Raw genomic sequence first — 15,180 nt, 5'->3', positions numbered from 1 at the left:
GGTGTGGGCTGTGGGAAGCTGCAGGTGCTCCTGCCAAAGGAAGGGAGCTACTGATCCAGTGGGAAGCTGATTTTGGGTGTGATCCCTCCCTCTAGCAGAAGGTGGTACAGGCGTAGCCTGCTTCTTGTCCAGTCTACCCAGAGTAAGCTCTCAGGGTTACTTTTGCACGGTTGTACTTGACATTCATAACCAGTAAATTGAAAATATACACAAAATGCGTGGTTTCTTAGAAAAATACAACTTAATAAAACCACTCAAGAAGAAATATAATTTTGTCTTAGATTTATAACTTGAACCAGGAGTTTTAAAATCCACCTTCCTCTCTTAACAAGAAAGAAAAGGAAGAAAGAAAGAATAAAACAGCCCATTAAGCCCAGAAGACTTTACCAGACACAAACTTCAAAGAACAGATCATTGTTTTCTGAAACAAACTGTTCCAGTGAATACAAAATGAGGGAACACTGCTCACCTCATTCTATGAAGTAAAATAATTCTGATGGCAAAATCAGATAAGGAAGGTATGAGAAAGTAATAATTAAAGGCTAATCTCACTTCCAAATATAGATGCAAAAATCCTAAATAAAATTTAGTCACATCAATCCAGAAATGCCTATTAAAAATATATCATTACCAAGTTGGAGTCATCTTAGGAATGCAAAGATGATTAAAATTAGAAAGTCTATTAAGAAGATTTATTATATTAACTGGTTAAAGGAGAGAACCATATGATCATCTCAATAAATGTAGGAAAACTTCTTACAATATTCAACCTTGTTTCACAAATATCCACAGAAAACTAGAGTAGAAAGCAAATTCCTTAGCCTGGTAAATGGTAGCTACAAAAATTATAGCAATTTTCAAAATTACACAACAAAAATTACACATAATGGTGAAATGCTGAAGGCATTCCCTTTCAGATCAGGAACAATGGAGATTTGTTCTATCACCACTTCTATTCAGCATTGTATTGGGGTTTTTCACTAGTGTGATAATACAAGAAAAAGAAATAAAAATTATAAAAATTGAAAAGGAAAAACTAAGAAATACAAAAGAATCTACAGACTACTAGAAATAAGGGTTTATCAAGGTTATTGAAGGCAAAACAGATATGTAAAATCAGTAACACTGCTGTTCACCAGCAACAAAAATTATAAAATGTAATTTTTTAAAAAGATAGATTTTCGAAGGCAACTCTAAAATATAAGGTACTAGGAATAAATACAACAAAAAATGCACAAGATCTTTATCACTAAAATTATAAAACTTTATTAAAAAAATTTTTTTTAACTTTATTGAAAAAATAGTAGAATACCTAAATAGATGGAAATATAAACCATATTTATCGATGCGAAGATATAATTTTGTAGCAATGGCAGTTTCTCTCCAAATCAGTCTGTTAGTATGATTATAATAAAAATTCTAACAAGATATTTTTCAGAACTTGAGAAGATGATCCTTAAATTCTTACAGAAGATTAAAGGATGAAGAATAGCCAAAACTCTTTTTTTTTTTTTGGCTGTACGCAGGCCTCTCAGTGTTGTGGCCTCTCCCGTTGCGGAGCACAGGCTCCGGACGTGCAGGCTCAGCGGCCATGGCTCACGGGCCCAGCCGCTCTGCGGCATGTGGGATCTTCCCGCACCGGGGCACGAACCCGTGTCCCCTAGCATCGGCAGGCGGAGTCTCAACCACTGCGCCACCAGGGAAGCCCCAAAACTCTTTTTTTTTTTTTTTTCCCAAAACTCTTTTAAAGAGGAAACACAAGGTGTGTGTGTGTGTGTGTGTGTGTGTGTGTGTGTGTGTGTGTGTAGTGGAGGAAACTCACCACTTTCTTTAAAGAACAGTGTGGTATTGGTCCAGAGAGAGACAATCAAACAAATGGAATAGAACAGAGTCTAGTATTAAATTCATGTATATATGATAGTGGTGGCATTTAAATTACAGGAAAAGGATAGCTCCAGTGGTGCTAAGACTAGTGGCTATCCATAAGGAAAAGATAACATTAATCCAAACTACACCTCATACACAATTTCTGGATGATTTTAAAGGCCTAAAGGTGAAAAATTATAAAATTATTGGGAAAAATATCAATGATGTTCTGGTGATATTTGTATATGGAATTATTTTCTAAACCAAACACAACAAGCACTAATCATAGAGGAAAAATGATAATTTGATTATATTAAAATTAAAGACTTGTTTTATAACAAAGCCATGAGATACAAAGTGAAAAGGCAAGCCACCAACCAAGAGAAGATATTTGCTACTCATATGACCAATATAACCAGAATTAAAAAAAAAAGATAAACAACCTAAGAGAAAAATGACAAAAAGTATGAATAAGCAGTAACAGGAGGAAGAACCCTGAATGTCCAGTAAACATATGAAACCATGCTCACCAATCCCTTTTTTTAAGCCATTTTTATTTCTTCATTTGTGAATTATCTAGTCATAGCCTTTGTAACTTTTTCTATTGTGTTTTGCATATTTTCTAACTGATTTGAGGGAATTCATGTTTTTGAACTTACCATTTTGGTCTGGCTCTTCTGACCTTGTAACGTTGGCCCTGCTGTTTTAATACTGTTGTTCCTTAGAACATGTTTGTTTGTTTGTTTTTAATGACTTCTAAAATTTAAATATGATTTACATACGTTTGAAACTTTGTCTGCTCCAAATTCACAAAGATAGTGCCCTAAGTTTCCTCAGAGAACCTTTAGACTTTAAAAATTTTTACGTTCAGTTGTGTGATCTTGAATTATTTTTTGTGTGGTGTAAGGTATGGATTGAGGTTCATTTTTTTCCCCGTATAGATAGGCAGTTGTTCCAGCACATTTTGTTGAAAAGATCTGCCATTCATCATTGAACTTCTTTGATATTTTGACCAAAATTAATTGACTATATAAATGTGGGTTTATTTCTGAACTCTCTCTTGTTCCTTGATTCTTTATACCATACCATCTTAATTACTACAGCTTTATAGAAAGTCTGGTAATTAGCTAATGTAAGTCCTCCAACTTTGTTAACTTTCGAGATTCCTCTGGTTATTCTAGGCCCTGTACATTTTCACATAAATTTTAGAATTAGTTCATCAATTTCTGCAAAACCCTACTGGTATTTTTTAGACAGGTTTATTGAGATATAACCCATATACCACACAATTCACCCATTTAAAGTTTACAAGTCAAGAGTAAAATTCATGTATGCAATTCAAAGTATAGAATTCATGCAATGAGTTTTGGTATATTGCTTTATTAAGTTAAAAAATTGTGAAAAATATATGTAATATAAAATTTGCCACTTTAATCACGTTTAAGTAAGCATTAAGTACATTCACAATGTAGTACAAACATCACCAATATATAGTTCTGAAACATTTTCATCATCCCAAACAGAAATCCTGTAACCAGTGTGCAATAACTCCCCATTACCCTTCCTCCCAGCCCCTGGTAATCTCTACTTTCTGTCTCTATTAAATTTGCTTACTCTTGATATTTCATGTAAATGTAATTGTACAATGTTTGTTCTTTTGTGTTTGGCTTACTTCATTTAGTATAATGTTTCCAAGATTTGTCCATGTTATAGCATGTATCAGAACATCATTCCTTTTTTTTTTTATGGCTGAATAATCCATTGTTTGTACAGACGACATTTTGTTTACCAATTCATGTACTGATAGACATTTGGGTTATTTCCACTTTTGGTTATTGTGAATAATGCTGCAATGAATATTGGCATACAAGCGTCTGTTCAAGTCCCTGCTTTCAATCCCTTTGCGTCTATGCTTGGGAGTGGAATGCTGGGTCTTATGGTAATTCTATGTTCAGTTTTCTTTTAGAAACTGCCAAACTGTTTCCACAGCACCGGCACCATTTTACATTCCCACCAGTAATGTACGAGGGTTTCAACTTCTCCATATTCTCTCCAATCCTTGCTATGTTTTTTTTGTTTGTTTTTCATTATAGCCGTCCTAATAGGTGTGAAGTGATATCTCATTGCTGCTTTCATTACATTTCTCTAATGACTAATGACGTTGGGTATCTTTACACATTCTTAATGGCCATTTATATATCTTCTTTGGAGAAACGGCTATTTCTCTTTTGCCTATCTTATAAATCAGGTTGTCTGTCTTTTTGTTATGGAGTTATGTCTTCTATTTATAGTCTGGATACAAGTCCCTTATCGGGTATACGGTTTGCAAATATTTTCTCCTATTTTGTAGTTCAGCTTTTCACTTTCTTGACAACGTCTCTGATGAACAAAAGTTTTTTACTTTGATGAAGTTCAATTTATTTATTTGTTATTGGTGTTGCTGCTCATGCTTTTGGTATCATATCTACATGCAAGTATTTTTATTGGGATTACATTGAATCTTTAGATCAATTTTGGAAGAAATGACATTGTGATACTGTGATTTATAATAAGAAATATATCGCATTTCTTCCATCTGGCTGTTCCTGTGGTATATCCTTTTATAATAAACTGGTAAGTATAAGTAAAATGTTTCTCTGAGTTCTGTGAACTAATTTAGCAAGTTAATTGAACCCAAGAATGGGGTTGCAGTCAGTGAGAGGCACAGGTAACAATCTGGACTTGTGATTGGCATCTGAAGTCAGGGGAGGGTAGTCTTGCAGGACTGAGCCCTTAACCTGTGGAATTTGACGTTTTCTCTAGGTAGATAATGTCAGAATTGAATTGAATTGAGTTGAATTGTAGGAAACCCAGCTGATAGGAAAGAATTGCTTTGTGCCGTGATAAACACACACGTACACACACACACACACACACACACACACACACACACACGTCGGAGGCATCCTGTCAGATCTTCTAACCCATAAACATGGTATAACTTTAAAAATTTATTTTAGGTCTTCTATATCTTGTCTCAGACATATCTTACAGTTTTCCGTGTAGGGGTTTTATACATATTTTATTAAATTTATTCTTGATTTTTTTATGCTATTTTAAATGGCATTGCTTTTCAAATTTCGTTTTCTAATAGTTTTTTGCTAGTATGTAGAAATACAACTTATTTTTCTATACTGATCTTGTCTACTGCAAACATCCTATATTCAGCTATTAGCTCTAGTTGTCTTTGTAGAGTTCTTAGGGTTTTCTGCTGCAGACATACATCCTTTGCAAATAAAAGGTTTTACTTCTTTCTTTTCAATCTGTATACTTTTATTTCTTTTTTTGCCTTACTGCACTGGCCAGAACCTCAACTTCAATAACGAATGGAAGTGGTGTGGTTAGAACAAACATCCTTACTTGCTCCTGATCTTTGGTGAGGGCAGGGCGGGGCGGGGGAAACATTCATTCATATTGTTAGGTATAATGCCACCCAGTGTTACAGGTTGAATTGTGTCCCTCCAAAAGATATGTTTAAATCCTAATTCCTGGCAGCTGTGAATCTGACCTTATTTGGAAACAGGGTCTTCGCAGATATAATCAAGTTAAGATGAGGTTATACAGAGTTAGGGTGGGCCCTAAATCCAATGACTGGTATTATAATAAGGAGAGAGAGATTTGGAGACACAAGGGGAAGACAGCCACTTAAAGATAAAGGCAGACCTTGGAGGGATGCTGCCATAAGCCAAGAAGCACAAGGGTTGCTGACAAACATCAGAAGCTAAGAAGAGGAAGCACAACCCTGCCAGCACTTTGATTTTGGACTTCTAGCCTCCAGAACTGACAGAATAAATTTCTGTTGTTTTAAGCCAACTAGTTTGTGGTAATTTGCTACTGCCCTAGCAAACTAAAATACCTAGTTCTGTAGTAAAAGATGTTCATGAAGTTTTGGTTTTGCTCTCTTGTTGTTCTGTCTGTTTTTATGTGGAAATTCAAAGACTGAAAAATTATACTGTTGCCATTCCCATCTTCCCAGAATCTTTCTTCAAGTCAATGATCTTGTTTTATGGTTAGCACATGGTTTAGCTTGGTGAATGTTCCATGTGTACTTGCAAAGAACTTGTATTTTGTAAATGGATGTAGCTTTCTACAAATGTCAATGAGGCTGAGTTGGTTGATAGTGTTTGTTAGGTCTTTGGTCACTTGCAACCAAAAGAGTGCTAACTGGTACAATGTTCTTTATGCTCCCACTTCATTGCCACTCCCTCTAGGGAGCCTTTGTGCTATGCCCTCAACTAAAAGGACACACTCTCCCCTCTGGGATCCTGAAGCATTTTGTTTACACTTTTTGTAGAGCTTGTATTACATTCTGTTTTATAAGAAAGTAATTCAAGAAGATGTCTTATCTCCATTCCTAGACTGAAAATTCCTGGAGAGCACGGTGTGTATGATTCATTCCTATGTCTGCAAGGTACCTATCACGGTGCCTTGCACACCATAGGTACTCACTTGTTTGCAGTGTTTTACTTCCTGCCTGGTTGTGGAGACTTTTGTCAATAGAACTCAGTTTTACAATGCAGGGACCGGCACGGGGCTATATTAGATAGATTTCACTTTTGGTGTGTGATTAAACATCTTATTTTCTAAAACATAAGATATTTTAAATAATTTTCTTTTAAAAGAAACTTCCTCTCCTACCAATCCTGAATATTTAGCAGATTAAAACAAATAACTATAAGAAACTTAAAAGAAAAAGCCTTAATTATAAGTGATGACATTTATGAACAGTCTAAAGATGTCCTTCCTGAGAATGTAATTTCCTTTCTGTCTACGTGCAATTAGAGTGAGCTGAGGAGGAATTAACTACATGTCAGAAGCAGGTACCTCTTTAACCACTCCACCACCACAACTTAACTAGTACTTGCCATGTGCCAAGCACAGTGCTATGTGCTATAGATATGTTCATCTCACATGCTCCTCATAACAACGCCATCTCAGTCTTAAAGACAAGGAAATAAAGATTCAAGGGGTTAAATGATTTGCCCAAGATGACCCAGAGTGTAAATTACAAGGGCAGAACCAGAATCCAGACCTGTCCATTCCAGTCCCATGCAGTTTCTACCCTCTCGCTCAGGAAGATAAGAAGGGTACGGATGGATCTGAACAAAATGTGAGCTCCCACTACGTGTCCAGGAGATTCGAATGTGGGCCATGATGAAAATACCTACAAGCTTGTGCCTGTCCAGGTGAGTAAGGCAACACGCCAGGGGATCTTCATACGCTGCCACATTTAATCCCTGCAAGGAAATCAAGAGCAGGGAGTGTCACATCATTCTCTCGGTTTACAGAGGAGAAAGTGAAGCTCAGAGAATGTAACTAGCTTGCACAGAGCCCAGCATGCAGGGATGGCAGAGCTAGGATCCGACTCCAGGTGTCTGCTCTCCTACATCAGTCACTTAGTGATAAGGATGTGGGCTCTGGAGTCAGCCTGTCTGGGCTCACGGCTCAGTTCCACCTCTCACATGCATGCTCCTTGGGCAGACAGAGCAGCATTTCTAAGCCTCAGTTTCTTCCTATATAAATGTAGTTAATAATAATAGCATATACTTGCGGGTTATTCTGAGGGTTAAATGAGATACTATGGAGTTCTCCACACAGTTCTGGGTGGTACACGAAGATTCATGTATTGTAATTTAGGAAGGAGGTAAAGACTAACGGAAAGCAAAGACTCAGCCCAGTGTCCTAGTGCTGCTGCAGAGTCAAGCAGTTATGACTTAACTGGACCTCCGGCTGGCCCTCGTTTAGGCACGTTGCTCCTTTTCCTTCTATTAACCACAGAAGATTGTGTCCACATATCATGTGGAGGTGGAAAGCATTGAGAGAGAAGGTGATAATGGTGCCAAAGGCAAATGTCTTGGACTCACTTGAAAATTGCTCAGGCTTCTTTCAGTTACAAGTGCAAGAAGCAGGGGGAAGTGTTGGTTTGTACAACTGGGAGAGGTGGGCGTGGACCCGCCCCAGACACGGTCTGACACAGCACTCAGCAGCGTCTATCCACATCCTCTCGCTCTCTGCCCTCCGTGCTGCCGTTCCTCAGCTCTCTGCTGCCCCCATCTACCCCTCCTGTCTCAGACCTCCACACGCAGTCAAGGGAGGCAGGCTGCCCATGAGTCATTCTTATGCCACCGTAGGTTGGTAACCCTAGAGAAAAGGGATGCCTTAGTCAGCTGGGGCTGCTATTCCAAAATACCATAGCCTGGGTGGGTTAAACAACAGATGCTTATTTCTCCCAGTTCTGGAGGCTGCAAGTCCATGATCAGCAGGCAGGCTGGTTGGTTCTTGGTGGGGGTCCTCTTCCTGGTTATGTCCTCACATGGGCTTTCTTGGTCACGGCAGAGACCCCTTGCCTTCCTTTTACGAGAGCACTGATCCTATCAGGAAGGTCCCACCCTCATGACCTAATCTAACCCTAATTACCTCCAGAAGACCCCCCCTCCTACTACCATCCCACGGAGGGTAGGGTTTCAACATATGAATTCTGGGGGGACACAAACATGCAGTTCATAACATGGATGCTCTCTCCCAGTGTCCAAATATATGATCCTGGAGAAGTCCCAGGATGGGCCCATTCTGGATCACATGCCCACTGCTGTGACCAGAGGGCTGGGCACTGTGACTGGGGGCCCAACCAGAACTCAGACCAGTGAAGGGGCTGTCACTCAAAGAAATCAGTGTTCCAGAACAAGGGGAGAGGAGATTAGGGCAGAAAAATGTATTAGATGTTCTCTGGAGTGAGGGGGAATGTCCTATAGAAAGTGTCAGGTCCACCCTAATGCCCTGTGAGCTCTTCTTCTGGAATCCTCCAACTGGGATACAGCTATGAAGCATCACAGCTGGCTCTAGAACTCAGGCAAGGAAGAGGAAATGCCACGGTCTCCGTGGAAACGGGATTAGGTGAAGGTCTCCTTTTTGAAGGTGGCATGACATTCAGTGCGGGGAGGGGACCTGCCCTAGAGGCAGCACTGGATCCTCTGTGAGAGCAGGGACAAGTGGCCAAATTAAGAAAAGGCTTATTCAGCTAGGAGAACTCCAGACATGATGGCCTTTAAAGTTTTACCTCCTGTTAAAACAGTAATAATAACAACAACTATTACCATCACCACCACCATTTTTGGAGCTCTTACCTTGAGCTTGACGCTGTGCTGTGCACGTTATGTACAATTCCGGATTGGATCCTGATAACCTTTTGGGATACTGGTCATGCACCACAGATGAAGGAGTCTTCCAGTTCTACAATCCTGTGATCGTTTTTCTATACTAATCAAGTCAAAGGTTTGGGATTTTATAGAACTGTGTGACAGAGAGAGGGTCCTGAGTTGCTCTCACGCATGCCACAATAGAATATAGGGCTCCCGTGGGTTTCCACCAACATAATGTTGAATGGTCCTGAAAACAGATGCTTACTGAAGACAGGTTACTGCTGCATTCTTGCCTCTGCCATCCCTGGAAGCTGAATTTGATCAGCACAAGCTAATACCGAAGCACAGTTCTACTGACCAGCAATTTCACTTGGGCAGGGGAGGGGCTGACGTTTCATTTCCAAGCTCCCAGAAGCACAAAGAAAGAAATCTTTCAGCATCTCCAATGGACTGCAGCCAATTCATGTGCAAAATTCCCAAGTTGCTGAGTCTTTTTGGCTTCCTCTTGTAAGATGACTGTCAGCTACTCCAAATGCCTTCTTTTCCTATTTTTTTCATGTTTCAGATGCACTGGGCAAGTCAGCAGGTCTCATACTGGGTGTTCCATTTTTTCCCCCTTAGCCCCAAAGAATATAACACTCATAAGCTGTATAAGATGGGATATTTAGATGAATAATATATGAGTAAAGAAATAGTGGCTTATGAGTGAAAAATAACCAGGGGGAAAAGGGAAGTGTGGTGAGATTAAGTTAAAATTTTAAGGTACCTTGCTAGAAGTTATAAAGCAAATGTCACTATAAGGGGCAGCATATGTCAGAGGTCCACTCACACTATACGATGATTTTAAACCTTGTTTTAGACGGGGCCTCCTGCCCTAATTTTAAAATAAAAAGATAGCATAGTTGGGCTTCCTTGGTGGCGCAGTGGCTGAGAATCTGCCTGCCAATGCAGGGGACACGGGTTCGAGCCCTGGTCTGGGAAGGTCCCACGTGTTGCGGAGCAACTAGGCCCGTGAGGCACGGCCGCTGAGCCTGCGCGTCCGGAGCCTGCGCTCTGCAACAAGAGAGGCCGCGACAGTGAGAGGCCTGCGCACCGCGATGAAGAGTGGCCCCCGCTCGCTGCAGCTGGAGAAAGACCTCGCACAGAAACGAAGACCCAACACAGCCAAAAATAAATAAATAAAACTAAAAAAAAAAGAAGGTAGCATAGTTATCAAACAAAAGTCAAGCAATATAATAAATGACAAATAAAAAAGTAAAACTACATCAATACACACTTAAAAATAACCATCATTGGGCTTCCCTGGTGGCGCAGTGGTTGAGAATCTGCCTGCCAATGCAGGGGACATGGGTTCGTGCCCCGGTCTGGGAAGACCCCACATGCCGCGGAGCGGCTGCGCCCATGAGCCATGGCCACTGAGCCTGCGCGTCCGGAGTCTGTGCTCCGCAACAGGAGAGGCCACAACAGTGAGAGGCCCGTGTACCGCAAAAAAACAAAACAAAACAAAAAAACCATCATTAACTTTAAATATCATTCCTGACGTTTTTTTACACAGATACAGATTAAAAAGAATAGAGGATATTTTTATAAACATAGATGTATACTTATTTTTTCAAATTTATTTCTAATCATATTAAGTTTTTAAAAAAGCATTCAGGTAGTTTGCTTGTATTTAGGATAAGAAACTAAACTGTTGCCATTACTAAACTTTAAATATTTCTTTATCCCAAGAGGTATTTCTTTCAAGATCCATTCAAGCTTATTAAAAAAAATACCATTATATATATACTTTATAACTTTTTGTTTTAGACAATATCAGCTCTCTGCTATGAAAATAAGAGATTAGTACTCTTATACCTCCCTTTCCCCACTTTCAACTTATTAGTTATATTATAAAGGTTTATAATATTTGCAATCTGTATCTACAATACAACTACAATTCCCAGTTTGGTCTTGGTTCTTTATATAAATTCAATGCTCACCACCAGTCCTTTTATTTGATTCATTTCTCCTATCAAATGGTTTCTTTAAGAAGGGCTCACGGGTGTTGCATTCTCTGAGTTCTTGCATGTTTAAGAGTACTTGACGTTATATTTGACAACTTGGTTGGCAATAATATACTAATCTTCAGAAAACTAAAAATAGAATTACCATATGATCCAGCAATCCCACTCCTGGGCATATATCCAGACAAAACTATAATTCAAAAAGATACACGCACCCCTATGTTCATAGCAGCACTATTCACAACAGCCAAGACATGGAAGCAACCTAAATGTCCATTGACAGATGAACGGATAAAGAAATGTGGTATATGTATGCAATGGAATATTACTCAGCCATAAAAAAGAACAAAATAATGCCTTTTGCAGCAACATGGATACAACTAGAGATCATCAATCATACTAAGTGAAGTTAGTCAGAAAGAGAAAGACAAATGCCATATGATATCACTTATATGGGGAATTTAAAATATGGCACAAATGAACCTGTCTACAAAACAGAAACAGACTTACAGACACAGAGCACAGACTTGTGGTTGCCAAAGGGGAGGGAGTGTTAGGGAGGGATGGATTGGGAGTTTGGGGTTAGTAGATGCAAACTATTGTATATAGAATGGATAAACAAGGTCCTACCGTATGGCACATGGAACTATATTCAATATCCTGGGATAAACCATAATGGAAAAGAATATAAAAAAGAATGTATATAGGTGTACAACTGAGCCACTTTGTTGTATAGCAGAAATTAACAAAACATTGTAAATCAGCTATACTTCAATAAAAAAATAAATTAAAAAATATATTTAAGGCACTCTTTTTTCCCCACTCAGAACTTTGGAAACATTCCTCCATTGCCTTCTGTCACTGAATCTCTGAATCTGGTGATAAAGAAGTTTGAGACCCTTTGGTGTTTCTTCCTAACCACTGAGGAATTCTTTCTTCGTTCTTTAAGTTCATCAACTTCATCAGGATACGTTTTGGTGTCAAGTGCTTTCTCTAAGATTCCCTACAACATAGTGTACTTTTTCAATCTGAAGATTCATTCCTTCATTCCAGGAAAACATTTCTGTATTATATCTTTTAGTACGTTTTTAGTTCCTTTTTTTTTGGATACCGATTAATGTTAGAATACCTTTTTCTTTCTACAATTGTCCTCTCAAGAATTAATCTTGGCTTTTTAAATTCTTCATTCACTTGCAGTCATCTCAAGCCCTTTCTTCTATGTTACCAATTCAGTTTTCAACCATGTTTCTTGCTATTTCTAATTCATTGATTTGTTCTATGATAGTGTTATTTTGGCCAAGTTGTTTCCTTAGCTCTGCAATCTGCCCTTTTATCTCATTTTGTTTAATCAGCTCACATGTGAGCTCTTGTTTTACTGAATTCTTGTTCTTTTGATGCTCTTTGAGAACACAATATACCTGTAGGAACTTTTGTTTCTTAGGTTAGCTTTTCTTCCCTATTGGTTTCCTCTGTTCCCCACTCTGCTCCCTTTGCTGCCTGTAGCATATTTATGCGGTTACCAGGCCATTTAACTGAAATTTGCTCATGCTTAAGGTGGGCAAGTCTGTTCAGACCATTTATCTGCTTTGATATGGCGTTGGTATATTCTCCTTGGCATATTTCCCATCTTATTTGACAGCTATTTCTCTTCCTCTGTGAGCTTGTGTTCTATATACTTTCCTGCATGGATGACATTAAAAATATTGAATAACTAGCATGACACAGACACTGAATAAGCAGAAAACAGGTTGACCACAGCTCTGGGGCAGGGGTCTGAAGGCTCCTCGTTAGGCCACAGGTTATCTTTTTAGGTACCGGATTGTGGGGTGGTCTGGAGTTGGGTGGTTCTCGTGAGAGGGGCTGGGGTCAAAGCAGCATGAGTCACTTCAGAGAGTGATTATTTACTGCTTGGCATAGAAGCATTTCGATATTTTAATAACCCGCACAGTCATACCAGTGTGTACCAGCCAAACCTGAGCCCTGCTTGTCTGCATGGGGGAAGGAGGAAGAGTTGTGTATACAGGCTCTTATTGGAGGGACTGGACTCTGCTCTGCCTTCTGATAGTTATATTAAGTCCTGCACCAGTGTGAACTCCGAATGGAGAGGAGAGATTATCTACTATAGCATGGGGGAGAATACCCTTGGGACGTGGCTTCTTCTCTTAAATCAGGGATGCGCTGGTTATTCCTGTTCCTTATTCACCCATCTCTCCCCAGCAAAATCCCCTTCCACCTACACACACACACACACACACACACACACACACACACACACACACATACTCACCAGCCCCACTCAGAGGAAGAAAGAGATGTCTACTCATCCTGTCCAACTCTCCAATCTTCTTTCCAAAATCTGAGATTTTAATGAGAATTCTAGATTTTTCAAATTCCCTCAATAAGGGCAGGATTAGGAACTCTTCTCATTCTTGCCAGAAAAACGTGGTCTTTTTCTTTGGTGATCATCTTTTGAAGTTTAGGGCACAATGACAAGGTTGGGCTCCTTCTTTTGTTTCATCGCTGGTGAAATTGTTTTTACTGGTTTGTAATTTAAAAATGTTTACTTTTTATTTATTTGTTTATTTATGGCTGCTTTGGGTCTTCATTGCTGTGCACGGGCTTTCTCTAGTTGCGGCGAGCGGGGGCTACTCTTTGTTGCGCTGCGCAGGCTTCTCATTGCAGTGGCTTCTCTTGTTGCGGAGCACGGGCTCCAGGCACGCGTGCTTCAGTAGTTGTTGTAGCACGTGGGCTCAGTAGTTGTAGCACATGGGCGCAGTAGTTGCAGCAGGCCAGCCCTAGAGCGTGTGGGCTTCAGTAGTTGTGGCTCGTGGGCTGAGTAGTCGTGGCACGCGGGCTCCACAGCACATGGGCTTCAGTAGTTATGGTGCGCGGGCTCAGCAGTTGTGTCTCGTGGGCTCGAGCGCAGGCTCAGTAGTTGTGGCGCACGGGCTTAGTTGCTCCACAGCATGTGGGATCTTCCCAGCCCAGGGATCAAACCCGTGTTCCCTGCATTGGCAGGTGGATTCTTAACTACTGCGCCACCAGGGAAGTCCCTCCATCAGTGTTTTTGTTTGCTTGTTTTTTAAGTCCTTCTATTAATTCTAATGTACAAATAGGACTGAGAACCATGAGCTGGACTTTGCCTTCTAATTGTTCATAATTTGATACACATAAGCACCATTAAAAAAACATTTTATTACCTGCATTAACGAAGGCAAAATACAAAAAAACCCATAAATTATTTATACTCTGAGTGTTCAGTCAGTAATTCTTGAGCAGCCAAAGAAGCAGGAAGGACTAGAAGAGATGTGTATGGCTTTCCTTCAAAATATTTTTATCTAGCTAGATAACAGTAGTAACACACCTGAAGGAACCAGGGAACACCATCAGAGGTAATGCCCAACTTCTAAGATAGTCCTGGAAACCTCCCATGGACAGGAAGGCACTGTTGGGTGCTGGGCACACTCTTTTGAAGAAAGTGAAGTTTATGGTTTAGTGAGGGAGGCGGCTACACTGATAACCAAAACATGCACCAAAGAATCAGTCCAGTTCTCATGTAGTCACACTTCCCAACATCAAGTTCTAATTTACGTGGTATTGTTTAGAAGTGCAGGAAGTGTTTAGAGGTGAAATTGATGGCCGGGATTTACTGCGTCTGGGCAGTTTCTGAAGAGACTCAACCTGGGTTTTCAGGAAGGGGAAAGGGCAATGCAAGTCTGTAAAGCAACCTGAACCATGGCATGGAGTCATCAAGGATTTTCAGAAAGACAGTGACAGGCTGAAAAAGCAGAGAATTCAGAGATCAAGGCTGCAGCCACTGGGAGTATGCAGGCCAAGACAGGCCTTCATAACAAACTGGGAGAAAAGTGTAGAAGTGAGGGAGTTTAGGGTGTCTGAATTTCTTGCCTGAGAGATGAGAATAATGGTGATGCCACTGACTTAGAAGGCAAAGCTTAAGGGGCAACCACGTTTGGAATTGGGGTTTCAGACGAAGGTAGGACATCTAAGGATCAATGATCAGGAGGCAGATGGGTCTGGATTGGAGCTCCAAGACCACAACCCAGGTGAATGACCTGGTTATCCACACTCCATATTCCAGGTGTATCCACATTCTTGTAGAATAGTAATAA

The sequence above is a fragment of the Phocoena phocoena genome, chromosome 9 (genome assembly GCF_963924675.1).
Source record: "Phocoena phocoena chromosome 9, mPhoPho1.1, whole genome shotgun sequence".
In the NCBI taxonomy this organism is placed as follows: Eukaryota; Metazoa; Chordata; class Mammalia; order Artiodactyla; family Phocoenidae; genus Phocoena; species Phocoena phocoena.
The sequence above is the reverse complement of the archived record's forward strand: the minus strand, read 5'-3'. Positions refer to the sequence as shown.